The sequence below is a fragment of the Athene cunicularia genome (assembly GCF_003259725.1).
Source record: "Athene cunicularia isolate RWA chromosome Z unlocalized genomic scaffold, athCun1 chrZ_part3, whole genome shotgun sequence".
Taxonomy (NCBI): domain Eukaryota; kingdom Metazoa; phylum Chordata; class Aves; order Strigiformes; family Strigidae; genus Athene; species Athene cunicularia.
This window is the reverse complement of record NW_020799144.1, coordinates 13,280,388-13,294,215: the sequence shown is the minus strand read 5'-3', so window position 1 is coordinate 13,294,215 and position 13,828 is coordinate 13,280,388. Positions and strand designations below refer to the sequence as shown.

General features: G+C 39.1%; 1 long non-coding RNA gene across 3 annotated transcripts in view; it reads left to right on the top strand.

Moving 5' to 3' along the window:
- The first annotated feature begins 2,646 nt into the window (after positions 1 to 2,646).
- LOC113490240 overlaps positions 2,647 to 13,828 on the top strand; it is a 71,232-nt gene continuing 60,050 nt past the window's right edge. For all 3 annotated transcript variants that reach the window (XR_003400179.1, XR_003400177.1, XR_003400178.1), the window contains exons 1-2: positions 2,647 to 2,948; positions 5,480 to 5,586. This is a non-coding gene — a long non-coding RNA (uncharacterized LOC113490240). The remainder of the gene's footprint in view (positions 2,949 to 5,479; positions 5,587 to 13,828) is intronic.

Below are 13,828 nucleotides of genomic sequence, written 5' to 3'. Positions count from 1 at the left end.
CCCCCCAAATTGCTTTGAAAATCTTACTTCAAACTTTGCATCCACTGTCATCCATATTTTCAGAAATGATAAGCACTCATTCTTGCTGATGGAATAAACAGAAGCACAGAGAACTTTTAGAAACCAAATTCTCAAGCATTTATACATTAATGCTTGTTTTTTCCTTACAGCACTTATCTGTGCTTCATATTTTGCTGTTGATATTACTGTAGGAATAATAGTAAAAATATAAGATCACTCTAGGAGTTGAGACTTTATTTTCAGGGGTTTAAGATCACTTTTCTTGCATTTTTGGAGTAAGCAAGCAGGCAAAGTTGCAGAAAGTGGTACAGGTGCTTGAAGGGATTATTTGCACAAGTATTTGCAGTGCCATCTTGAAAATGCATTTTGGAAAGCTGGGATGAAAAGGAGGGATGTTTTGACACAGAATCTGGGAGGAAGAACAAAAATCTTTGATTTTTAAGAGAGCCAGTGTTGGTAACTCGAAGGAATTGCTGGAAGGGGTTGCGTTGTTAATAAAAGCAATACTGGGCCAGGAAGGCACCTAATCACACAGCTGTTGCCCACAGCACACCTTGGTAGTGGCAGTGGAACAACTGTGAGATCACTTACACCCGCGAGCATCACCTGGGAAGGGCAAGTTTGGGAGTGTGCCTTGCATCGTGTGCAGGGGGTCATTAATTGTGGGCTGGTCATGCCTATGCGCCGAGAAGCTGTGCGGAGAGGGAGCAAACCAAGGATGCACCGAGCCAGAGAGGATGCAGGGGATCGTTCTGGGTGGGTGTGGTGGGAAAAGAAGATGCAGGGTGCGTGACAGCTAGATCTCCTGGGTAACAGGGCTCACTGGGAGCCAGGCTGTTGTGAGGTGGTGGAAACGTGAACTGGAGATGGGGAGCTCAGCAAGGGCCTGGGGCTGCTGTCAGAGGAAGAACGAGCTCCAAAGGAGGCTCGGTGTCTGCAGCAGCAGCAGCAGCAGCAGGGTGTTGACGTACAGAAGGATGCTGAAGGGCCCTTTGCCCTGGGGATGGAGATATGAGTCATGTAACTCCCTCCTGAACCTGCTGGTTTTGGAGTGCCCCTCGCTAAGCAGCTTGGACAGGGATGTTTTAATGTCTTAATTGAAATGGGAAAACTGTTTCCTTTGGTATGCAAAATATTAATTAAAAAAAAAAATTGGTCTTAAAAATTACAAGTTTGCATCTCTAACAGTTGCAGTTCCAGCTTATATATAATTTCTGTCTTTCTAGGAGTTGTTACATGGCTCTTGTAGCTAAAATTGTTAATAAAAGACACTCTTTTCAGGTGATCCTATTCAAGTTTTAAAAGTTGTTTTCATATTTAGTCAAGAAGCTTTATAAACACTTAGTTTAAAAAGCCTGTCAGTCTGTGTTTTCAAAAGTTGTAATAAAAATATAACTTTTCAAGAATTTGATTTTCATATTCTAAATAAAAAATATTATTTTTGTTACAGTTATAAACAATTAGAATTGTTTTCACTCAGGCAATCAGAGATGAATGTCATAAAAAGTTAACAAGGCCTTAAATGCTGTCAGTAAGTGGAATAAATCTTTTCGTCTGTTTCGTTCTCTCCTTTACGCAAGAGAGGAATTCTATTATTTGGGGACCTAACATACCCAGCTAATGTGTTCCTATATTAATGTATACATATACACATTACAAAAAAAAGCATATAAAAGGTCAGCTTTGAAATTTCTTAACCATATGTATCTGCTGATCAACTGAATGGTTCCAATTTCCTTTTTTTCTCTCTCTCTCTCTCTCTCTTTCCCTTTTTTTTTTATTCTTTTTATTCTTGGTAAAGAAAATGAAACCAGATCAGACCTATTGTCTTGGTTACACAGTTTAAGACATCAGACTAAAGACTAGGAATAAAATCATGTGAACCAGTGGGAAAAAAACCCCAAACAGCTATAAGAGATTGAGACATAAACTCAATTCTGTTCATTGTTGTGGATCAAAAATACGGCATTTTCCATTTTGCAAATACTTATGCATGCAAAAATCTCCTTCGGGGTAGTTGGATGGCTCACATGCATAACGTTAAACACAGATATGGCAGCACTGAAGTCGTGTTTGCTAAATTCCACTTACAAGGCCTTTTAGTCGCATCTGTGTGTCACTACGGGTAGCTCTTGCAAGGTGTAACCCCGTCACAGGTGTATCCCTGTCACAGCTCAGCCTGAAGAAACATTTACTCCAGTGACATAATAATTTATTTCCAGGAGTAGGACACTGGAGCATGTTTGTGAGGACGGCAGCCAGAAAGCGCTCTGTGTAGACTGATATATTGATAGGGATTTTCTAAGGAAGGTAAACAAAACCAAATAACAATACCACGTTTGTGATTTAAGTTGTATTTCCAAGTTGTTTTCCAAAGCGTTAGTTTGGGATGATCCTGTTGAACGGTTCTTTGATTTTTCAATATAAAGTACAGCTGGCTGTTTCCCGTTTTGACTGACAGATGATAAAGGAAGAGATCTTATTGTTTTATTTGCAGTGTCAGTCCTGGGAAACTAAGTAAAATGAAGAAAACCAGCTTTTTGTTTGTTCGTTTGTTTGTTCGTTCAGCGGGTTGTTGTGCAAGCAGAGCTGAAATATTTTGTGTTTTAATTGCTTTCAGAGGTGCCTGTCCTGTAAACACCTTGGCTCCAACAGCAGCAGGTTTCCGTGTGCCCGTAGTGAAACGAGCGGGGTTCTGCATGGATTCACTTCCCTGCCCCTGCGCGAACGTTGGCTGGCTCAGGGCCAAACGCACACGCTTTAACGTGGCGTGCGTTAGTCGTGCCACTGAGCTCGAATGGGGGAGGTGACCTCACGGAATAGCTACATCAGGAACGTACAGTACGGTGCACTATTCTTAACGGCAGTTCCGCAGACACAGGCAGCACACATGCAACCCGACGCAACCTGAAAGGCAGAGCCGGCGGGTAAGAAACTTTCATCTAATGGAGGACAAATTAGTATGGTGGAGGATTAGCAGCTCCTAAATGTGCAATGCAGTTTTGGGATGTGATTCATTTTTTAAGGTGGGGGGGGGAAAAAAAAACCAAGAAAAGCCAGCAACGAGTATGTTTTTAAAATGATTAACAAAGCACTTCTGAGAAATGTTTTCTACAAAAATGTGCTTTTGTACTTTATATACTTACATGCTTTTAAAACACAAAGCAAGTTAACTTCAGAGAATAGCAGTATCCGGAGGATATAGGTAGTGTCTTTGCCTATATTGCACTTACCTGTCTTTGAAATTTGAAGAAAGATGTTTTACCTGGCTTCATGGAATGTCTTGCGGTTATGAATGGTACTGTCTTGAAGGTATAAAGGATAAATGTCTTTCCATCTCTCTTTAGACAGTCTGAACATGGTCACAACTTCAGAATGGCAACTTGTGCTAACCAGAGTCATAAACCAATCTGGCACTGCTGTGTCAGAAGTGCATTTTTTACACAGTCATAGAAAGCATACAGTTATTACATTAAGGCAATATTCACATGTAATGTTACATGTCCTGATAATTTCATCTAATGAACACTGGAAAAGATGAACTCTCTCGCATCACTTAGATTAATCCCAACTCTAAAAAGAGTATTTCTCAACCCTAAGTTTTCCTTCATATTTATGTCTCTGTAGTACGTCTTTGTAACGTTCAACACTGGGCCACAATTAGCAGTAATATTTTTGATTCTACATGTGCTAATTCAGTATATATGAATTGAGCTAATCTAACTTGAGTCATTATGAGGAAATGACCTCAGAAAGGAGAAAATTAAAAATATGTGAGAAAAAAAAGGACTCTGATGCATCTACAAAGCAGGGAAGAACAATCTTTACTACATAAATATTAGAGTTAATGCTTTCCTGTGCTAAAAATGCTGCAATGGACCAAAAGTATCAAGTGCTCTCCAGTATAAAGTTGCTACTCACATACAAATCTGTCCCAAGTACGTCAAAAGTATAGATGTTGATTATTCTTAGCTTTCCTATGTCAGCTTTTCAGTTTGCTTCTCAGACTTCCTTCCAGAGGAAGGTATCATTCTTGCTTTCCAGATGAGGAAATTGATGCACACGATTTTTCTAAATAACAGAGAAATGAAAACTTTGTCTCGGAGTAGAGTATATCTACCAGACTTCATGGCTCCCTTAGACAAAAACTTGCATCATACATGCGTATTTTGCATTGAACCACCAAAGCTATTTTGCAGGTGCATTCCAGGAACCCACTTCCTTATTTTATTTACCTGGTGTGCTTTGGAGGATGCCCTGATGCAATTCTGCTTTATGTGTCTGTGATGGACACAGTCAGATTCAGAAAGGAGTTTTGGTGCCATCACATGGGCACACTACTGGAAGTTGGATGCCCACATGCCTGAACCAAAGTCTCCATCCCCTTTTTCCAGTTCTGCAGGCACTGCCTACAAGACTACTGATATTTTAGGTTAAGTGTTAAAGGCAGACAAGCTTTGAGTGGATCTTTGGATACTTATCCTAGTAAGAGTGGAACTAAATATTGTGCCAGTGGCTTGATTTGCCCTGTCCTGGCTGCCTGAAGGCATGAGTAGGCCACATCCAATGTGTGATGCTCTCTGGTGATGGAGCAATGAGACAATTTCAGACCAAAGTCAGACTGCAAACTATCACTTGGGCCATGGAAATGATCAAGGCAGTCTGAGCTCAAATATGAACTCAAGGCACAATGGGACAGTTTCAGTGTAGCCCAGAATATTTAAATTGCTTACATCCATGCACTCAAAAACCAGTTTATTCTGTTCTCTTTGGTAGTTTGAGGCTTCGGCTGGTAAAATGGTACCAAGCCCCATACAAAAAATATCTGGGCTAAACAGATGCTTCTCAGTCCTGCAAAATTATCTTATAAATTACTTATGGTCTAAGCTGATTTTATGCCCAGCAAATATATTTCTAAAAGAGATTTCTTGCATGAACCTTCCCCAGTAGCAATACCTATTGCATAATGCTATAAAACAATATACCTACTTTGAGGTAATAAGCCTCACAATCAGTCACTGTGGCAAAGAGTAAATTATCTTTTTATTCCCTTTTTGCAGGCGTAGAAGTATACACAGAGGTAAAGAGTTTACTAGAGGTCAAATATGAGATATTATCAGAACTGGGGTTAAAACTAGGGGTTTTCCAGTGGTGTTTGTATACTTAGGGTGCTTAATACTGCTACTTCATTTGTCCTTTTACTCTAATATAAATTAATTTGTTATGACAAGAATGTGAAAGAGCAAAATATCTGAAACATTATCGTGTAATTTTTTCTGTCATGTTTCCTGTGAAATGAATAATTCATCTTTTAGTAGATGAGTGCATATCTGCATCAGTGTACTGTTCATAGTATCAATGAGAGGAGGTTTTGTCCTTTAAAAGTTTTATTTAAAGTGGAAAACTGAGCATGCGTTACAGCAAACACCTTTTTCTAATGCATTTAATTCTGTTTCAGAGCAGTGTATGGCTAGTGACCTATCTTCCTGAGGAGAATGGCTGAGATGTCTGTTTGGAATTATTCCTGGAATTAGACCAGCATGAGGTCTCCTCTACCAGTCTGAGGTAATACTGCTGAAAGGCAAGAAATCCAAAGTGATGTATGTCCAGCTGACTGTGCATTGACACTGTCAACCCTGGCAAAAGTTCCACATGCCTGAAGGAAGAAAGAAAAAAAAAGCATCAGAAGAATGGGTAAACCTGGGGACATCATCACTCTGTGAGGCATGGTAAACATAAAGTCCTTTCTGAGGGATATTTAGTCATAGAGCCAAAAGCTTCTCTGTGTGATGGCTGGATTTTATTAACAGTGATAGCCCAGAATTCTGCCATGATGAAGCACCTTCCTGGAGATTAACTAACTAGTTATTTACCTAACAATGCGCAATGTTATGGCAAATAAAAGAGCATTGTCATTGTTGGTTAATTTGTAGAGTCTTTACAACCTCAGAGATTCCACTAGAGGAAAATCAGACAATTTAAAATGAGAATACGGACAGTTTTATTGTTTGATACTGCTCAGGCCTAAGCCTTCTGCTAGAAAAAATACTCCAGTCCTGCTTTCCTTTAACCTGGTGTGCAACCAGAAGAGGTTTTGTTTGCAATCATTTGTATCAGGATAAGCCTGCAATAAAATGAGGGCACAATCAGCCTGACTGGGACATACACCCATACGTAAGGCAAGTATGATTTGCTGAGCCACAGGCATGAAAACTAATTTGCTTGCTGTGGAACGATCTTTTGAAATGTTTTCTTTAGATGGTTGTAGCTAAAAAGCAGCAGAAAACATGCCCAGGTCTGAGGCATATCTGTCTCATTCTGCTTCCTTGAAGTTATATAAATTATGTATGCCCTCTTCACTTTGGATAACAGTCTGGTCTCAGAAAGATATTAATTATTATGCAATAGCTTTCACTAATTGTTTCTCCCTTTAGAATATTTAAAAAATTGGTTGTATTGATGATAGTAAAGGATAATGAATGGTTGTTAAGATGTCTGTAGCACAAAATGAAATACTGCTTCTGCCAATAATTTCATCAAGACAAAGTCAGTATGATTTTCATGATGTTATAGGTACATTACACTTCTGCTACCTTTTTTGGGGAGGAGGAATAGCCTTCAAATGTTTCTGGCATTTATGCAACCTGAAAAACCTGCACTGACACCCAAATTATTGTCAGCTAACACACTGAAATATCCCTAAACACACTGCAAACAATGCACAAATCCTTCGTGTTCAGAAATCCCGTTTATTTCAAAGGTTAGACCTGATTTCAGTGGCAGCTCTGTAAACAGGGGGTTGAAAATCTAGGTTCTTTCACAAAGAGATCCTGACTCCAAAAATCAAAACACATTTTTAAGAAAAAGCTTGAAGAAAGATGTTTTTCACAAGTTTGTGAGTTATTTCTTTCAGGCATCAAAACTCGGGTATATACAAGTTAATATATGGACTAGAACACATTTGCAAAATTTATATGTGTCTTAAAGACAAATGCTGCCTCATTTCCTGGTAACTGTCTCAATTGCGTACTTGCTGCCAAGTCAAAATATGTCACAATACATATATACAGTTCTCATTAAGAGGAACTGTGCACATAATTATGTATTTACTTGTATACAAATATATGCACAGCCCCCTCTAACTTCTGATGCTCCCTAATTCTGCAAGTGAATAAAATGCTTATGTTGTTTTGAGGTGCTTTCTTAAAGTGTACATTATTCTGTAATACAAATGCCCTGTCAATATTTTACTTAAACAATATTTTATCAACTTAAAATGCAACAAAATAATCTCTTCAGCAGTTTTAATTGTAGCACCACTCTGTGAAAGCATTAATGAGATCTCAGACTGGTTTTGATGTTACTCACTTTGGTCTTTTCTTAGATGTGTGTAACTCAGGTTCTGGTCTTTTCTGGTACAAGCTAAAAGCAATGGAAAGAGTGGCATACCTAGAACAAGGTAAAAGACAGTCTCCTATAAAAATTTAGCCTCTTGGAAAGTAATGAATACTTCAATTTAAGAACAGCATACACACAGGAATGCAAATTACCTTGCAGTGCTATGCAACTCATTGCCAGGAAGACTTTGATGAAGTTTTGTCTAAATACTGATGTGGTCCCATCTTAACTGTTGAGGTTACAGCGAGAATCAACAAGCGAACCAACAGCCGCTAGGTTGCCTTACTCCTGCAAAACAGTTCGGATAGGACAAATTTTGTGTTCAGCTGGGTGGACTTCGATCAGTAAAGTGTCTGGATTTGGTATCCGTTTGTTTTCTGAAGAATAGAGATTTTTTAAAATGTAATATCAACAGGTATTTTTTTGCTTTTTAAAAATAATATCAAATACCTACAGAAGCATCTGATGCTGCTCCTAACTTTTTTTTTTTTTTTTTAATCTCTGGTGTAACAAATCTGGAATATTTCTTTGCAAGTTGAGCAGGAGTGAGGGGTGAGTGCCCTCACCTAGGAACTGCCCATTCCTGGTGGTGACTCTCTGCAGATATAAGACCTACGGGCAGCCCATAATAAGGACAGGCACAAAGATTTAGCTGGAATTTGGGAATCCAGGCCAGCTTCATCTATGTAACTCATTCATTTTGTCATCTCTTCTGGCTCTGCCAAATAGGTCAGAGTCTGGCAGTAAATTTGTGATAGGCACATGGATGGAGAGCTGAATGTGTCCTGAATAAGGCTACTTTTTTTTTTTTTTTTTTTTTTTAAAGCAAATGTCCTGAGCAAAACTCTCTCAACAGCATCTTCCCCTACCCTGCCATAACCACCACTACAACCTACCACTTGCTGCTTTTGTAATGTTTTATGAAACAAAATGGCCCTGTGATGAAATGGCCTCTCCTGTGCTGAAAGGGGTAGGTTTTAGTAACCAGGATGAAAAAAAAAAAGGTAAAATTCTTATCAGCAGCAACCCCAAATCACTTCTCTACCTACTGTTTCATGTCATAAACACTGTTCAGTTTTAATTAACTGATCAGTATAATCAGTTATAAATGGTGTTACACTTCTTCCAGGGTTTACATGTTACTTGAACAGGCACCCTTTTTGTCATCATTTTACAGAAAAAGCTTGGTGTGCATTGGAGTATATATGGCAAAGATAAAAAGGCAAGCCCTCCTCCTTGCATGAAAAGCTCGGAAAGTTGGAAGTTTGGGAGTTCTGTTGTAAGTCAATATACCAAAAGTTTCACTAGAAGAGAATTATGCTGTCGAGCTTTTGAAAGTTTGGAAGGGTAAGAATTAAAGCTTCCTTTGAAGCCATTCTGATACTGTCACATACTGTTTTTCTCACTTATTCAATCAGTGGAGTTTGAAGGTAAGATCTTCAAAGCTGCAGCGCAGGCTTCTTTCATTTGCGCCAACAGAGTAACCAGTAACTGAGGTCAGACATTCTCCTGTACGTGGGCAGCTCTCGGGGAGAGACATGACATGTGTTTTGCCACCAAGTTATGCAGCAGAGAGAGCAGTGGAATACAGGGTAGGGGCGCTGCTGGACTCCGCACCTGGAGCTTGGTAGCCCTGGTAGCCCTAGAAGAATTGTAACCCTATGGGAATTTTTTTTTTTTTTTTGGCAAAATGGTCATTTGTTGGCTATCTATGGAGGGAGTATCAGACTGAGAAATAAGGGCTATAAACTGAGCTGAATTCTTCTGAGCACAGCGGAAAAGAAATGAGAACAGTCCTTTTGTTTCCTGAATCACACCTAAGTGTGCTTTCCTTTCGTAAATCATCTTTTTAAAGCTTGTGGAATTTTTTTTCTCCCTTAGACGCTATATATAGCTCCCTTTGCCACAGTGGGAGTGCTATAAGTGTGTATATATATATATATATATATGTAAATAAAACTACCAAACAGAATGTGGTGCATTTTAAAGCATGGGGCAGCAAGAATACCCTTAGAGAGATCTGTCTGAAGACTGCAGGAGTGATTCTTGTTTCCAGAGATGCTGTTTTCAGTATTAGCTCCTTCTCTGTACTAAAATCATTCTATCAAATGGTTAAAAATTTCGTGTAGCTTATATACCCTATACCCAAGATACGGTGTAAAGCTAAAGCAATAGGAAAGTCATTGACAGACGTTTACTAATTCCAAATCTGCTCAGACTCCCGAATGTTGCGGGACCATGTTTTTTTCTTGATAGCTCAGCCACCATCAATTTGAACTTCTGAAAAATGAGGGTGGAAATGTTAATGGCCCAGTTTGAATTGAGGCTAATACCAGGCTACCATTCATGGATCACTATAGGGAAACAGCAGCATTTTGTGAATAAAAATACCTACTTCTGCCTTTATAAAAATGTTAGCACCTACTTGTAAAAAAACAATATAATTTGCTTCTATACAATTTTTTTTCTAATACATTGTGCAGTGAATTTTTTTTTTTTCAAAATTCAGAAGTAGAGAAAATGCATTTATTTCACTGTAACAGTAGCATGAAAATGTAAGCAACTGGATTAATATTTGTACGTTTATAAACAAAGATCAGATTTTGACAGCTGAACTTAAACATTGCTTCCACCCACTATCCCCAGCAACATAAGGTTGGATGAAGGCAACTGCAAGGCTGAGCCTTCCAAAACCAACAGCAGCAATCCCAGAGCAGGTCAGTCAGTCCAAGTAGAGAATCTACCTGATGAATAAACCAAACCCAGCCCAAACATATTTTTCTGCTGCTGAAAGCTTCGGAGATGACTTCCAGTGCCTACAGCTGTTACCTCTCTCCTGCATTAGAGGCTGGTGAATACCTCACATCATTGTCAAGAAATGTTTGTTCATATTTTTGAGTGATTCACCGTAATTGACTCTGCTCTTCCCTGTATGAGTATTCTAAGAAAACAGTTTACTGGAGGAAACAGTCACTGTAACAGAAAATCTTAAACAAATATTACCAAACACTCACAATATGAAAATATTTCATTCATAGTCATGAGTGTTAAAAGCCTCGTTCCAAAAGTAGCATTAGCCCAGCCAGAGATGAGAAACATCTCATGTTACTTACATAGCCAAATAGGCTATTTATTTAGAAATAATTATTTTTAAAATAATTATTACAATTTTTATCGAGTTACTAAATAACTAGTGTATCAAAGATGACATAAGACAATTTGTAAAGATATTTATTTATATTAGATATAAAATAAATGTGTATTTATTACCTCTTGTTTATACTCTGCTCTGCTCTACACCCTTGCACTCTGGGCTGTATAAACTCTACTAACTTCTCTCGTCCCCTCCAAATGCCTGCAGGGAAAGATGACAACACCTTGTGCACAACCCTTTCTCTCTTATCCCTGTAACTCGCTGTTTGTTTTGTAGTAGTACTACCCAATTTGTTAAGCATCGTATACACATGTAATATTTCCCAAACAGGTGAAGCCCCAGGCAGGTTTATTGTTACTGAACATATATTTTTCCTTTGTTTCTATATTCCCACACCTGGCGGTCTTCTAGGAAAATCTTCATAATTGCATGCCTACTGGAAGGGGCAATTGCTTTCCCTACCTCGTGAGCCTGTGGCAGGGATGGGTATGGGATGGCAAGGTCTGTGAATGGGTTACCTTTAGGCCTGTTTCCCTCATCTCTGGTTTATTTTTAAAATTGTCAGCCTGGAAGAGTGTGATGACTCATAACCACATTTTCTTTAAAAATCTTCCTCAGCTGACTGAGTTCTGTCAGCATCATAAGTGTCTACAGAGGGAAAGCACGCTGTCAACGTTGTTCCCAGGAGCTTGGTCCTCCTAAACTTGCAGATGTGCTGTCCTGGACAGCGCATTTGTGTGAAACAGCACCAATGCAGAGCGCTGCATAAGTTAAACATTTCACTGTGGAGTATGGGTTGACCTTTGAAACTCTGGAGCACGTGTTTCAGTGTCTAGGAGCGGGATGTTCACGCTCATGAGATGGACTGGGATCCTCAGCCCCTGAGAACAGTGCCAAGGCACATCATATGTTTTCATTGTAGCAAGGGTTTTCCATAAGAAAGTCAGTTGAGCATAAGGTCCATGTATCCCTCTCTGGATGAAGATGAGTGAGTATCACAATATTTACATTATGATATGTTCTCTGGTTATTTACGTATTCAGTGATTTGCTGAATTTATTCAGTTGGAAACCCACTCCTGCAGCTCTGGGTGTAACACTTGAGTTTGATCTTATTTCTCCTACATTGGAAAAATGCCTGAGGTGAGATCTAGAAGGGATTCTTAGGTACCTCAGACTAAAGTTCTGTAAAAATAATGCTTTATGGTAGGATGACGAACATGCCTAGACTTCCCAGGGAGACACCAGAGCGAAGCAGGTCATGTTGAGGGTCACCTCTCTGTTTTTGGTGAGGGCTCCTGCGGTGCAGCCAACAGGAAGGAGGTCCTGCCTTCTGCAGAGCAGGATGGTCTGTCAGCTGCCTGTTCAATGTGGTGTTTCCAGTTCACAGCCACTCCGCCAACCAGTGAGGCAGAAAACTAGCATAACAATATGCATGCCAAGACAAAGCCCTTTGGGCTAGATTTTCTAAATATAATTTATAGCCTCTGTGAAACTGTTGCACGGAGAACACGGTTTTGGTTTGGGAGAGACAGCACACGGGGCATTGGCATAGAGGTGTGTGCAGAGCTGGCTGAGGGTTTGGTAGTTTGCATGATGCTCTGACAACTCTAAGCCCTCACGTGTGTATTCCTAGTCTGTATCTTCCAGTTTTTGTGGACTATATCCCATACAAGATAAATGTCATGAGAATGGAAACAACTGCTACTTCCCACGTATGAAAGATGACCTGATTAATCAATGCAAGAAATATTTGGAACAACGTGAAACTCAGAACTAAAAGCACCACACAGATCATTATTTTATTTAAAATCATGCAATGAATATAGCTGTCTGAATCGAGTAATTGTGGCAGCTCCCAGGAAGCACAGACAAATTCTTACAGGTAATGCAAAGGATGTTTCCTCCCTTGAATTATAGAGCTATTTTATTTATGCCACATCATACTGATGAGATGTAACCAATTCTTCTGCTGGGAGATGCTCTGAAACACGGGGGTCAGGACAGCATTGTGTTCTTTAAGATCAGCATGAGAACACCCCCCCACACACACTTTGAGAAGGAAAATACACTTTTTTTCTTCTAGTTTCTAGAAGGAAGGAGACAATGGTGGTATTGTAACAATTTAGCACTATTAGAATCATTCTTGTTTAGAAAGAAAGAAATATAATGATGTTGTGTTTGATTAATTCCACTATTTTCACAGGATCTTAGGAATTAAAGAAGTGGTTGATCTCCCATGTAGGAATTTCACAAAAGGGAATGTGTCATGCAAGATAAAGCTCAAGAAGTCAAAACATTCCTTCTTTTTGCACTCTAAAACTCTTCCAAAGGCAAAGACTTTTTTTTTTTTTTTTTTTAATGAATTCTTGTTTCTCTCAAGGTGGGCCCAGTTGTGCTCCTGTTGCAGCCAGTGGGAATTTACCTTTCCCTGTCAAGGGGACAAAGTTAAACCCTCTATTACCTACTTTGGGACAGAAACCAAGGAACTGATTCTGAAAGCTTCCCTCTGGTTGGCAGATCTGCTGAAATCAGTGGATAAAGCTGGATGAATCAGCCTCAAATTTCCATAACATCAAAATACACTTGGTACACTGTAAGAACAACCAGAAAGTAATATAATAACACACTTCAGGGATGCAGTCTCTTTGTTTTAAGGTATGAGGCAAGGAGAAAGCCTTGAAATCAAAGGCTGGCTGTCCATGTTGAGCCTTATCTGTCAAATTCAGTAATTTGTATCACTTTATTAAAATCCTTGCGGTTAGACATATACCAGATATCTCACTAGTCATAAATAAACAGTTCTTAATTGTTACCTACCACTAGTGTGTTTGCTTAAACTGCTATCAACAGAAAACCCGAATGTATTATTAAAGCAAAAGATTTTTGGAGGCAGTTTAGATGTTGACTTTGCATTTTCTCAAACAATAGTAAATTAGATAGTATTTGATAAAAAAAGAGCATATATCTGATTTAATGTTGAATTATACTGGCAAATCAAATGCTAATATCAGATGGCTGGGACAATTTTAAAGAAGAGAAAAGGTTGTCTCCGTATATAGGTTTTGCTTTGTCACCGTGCTGTGCTCTGTATCAGAAGAACAAAGGCTATATGCATAATAAGGCCATGCAAATGAGGTAAAATCAGCAAAAGTATGGTGGGGGTGGGGAAGATGTAAAATATGGCCATCAGTATAATGACCAAGGAGTAGAGAATGTAAATGTTTAATGTTTACACATTCCAGTTCATTTTTCT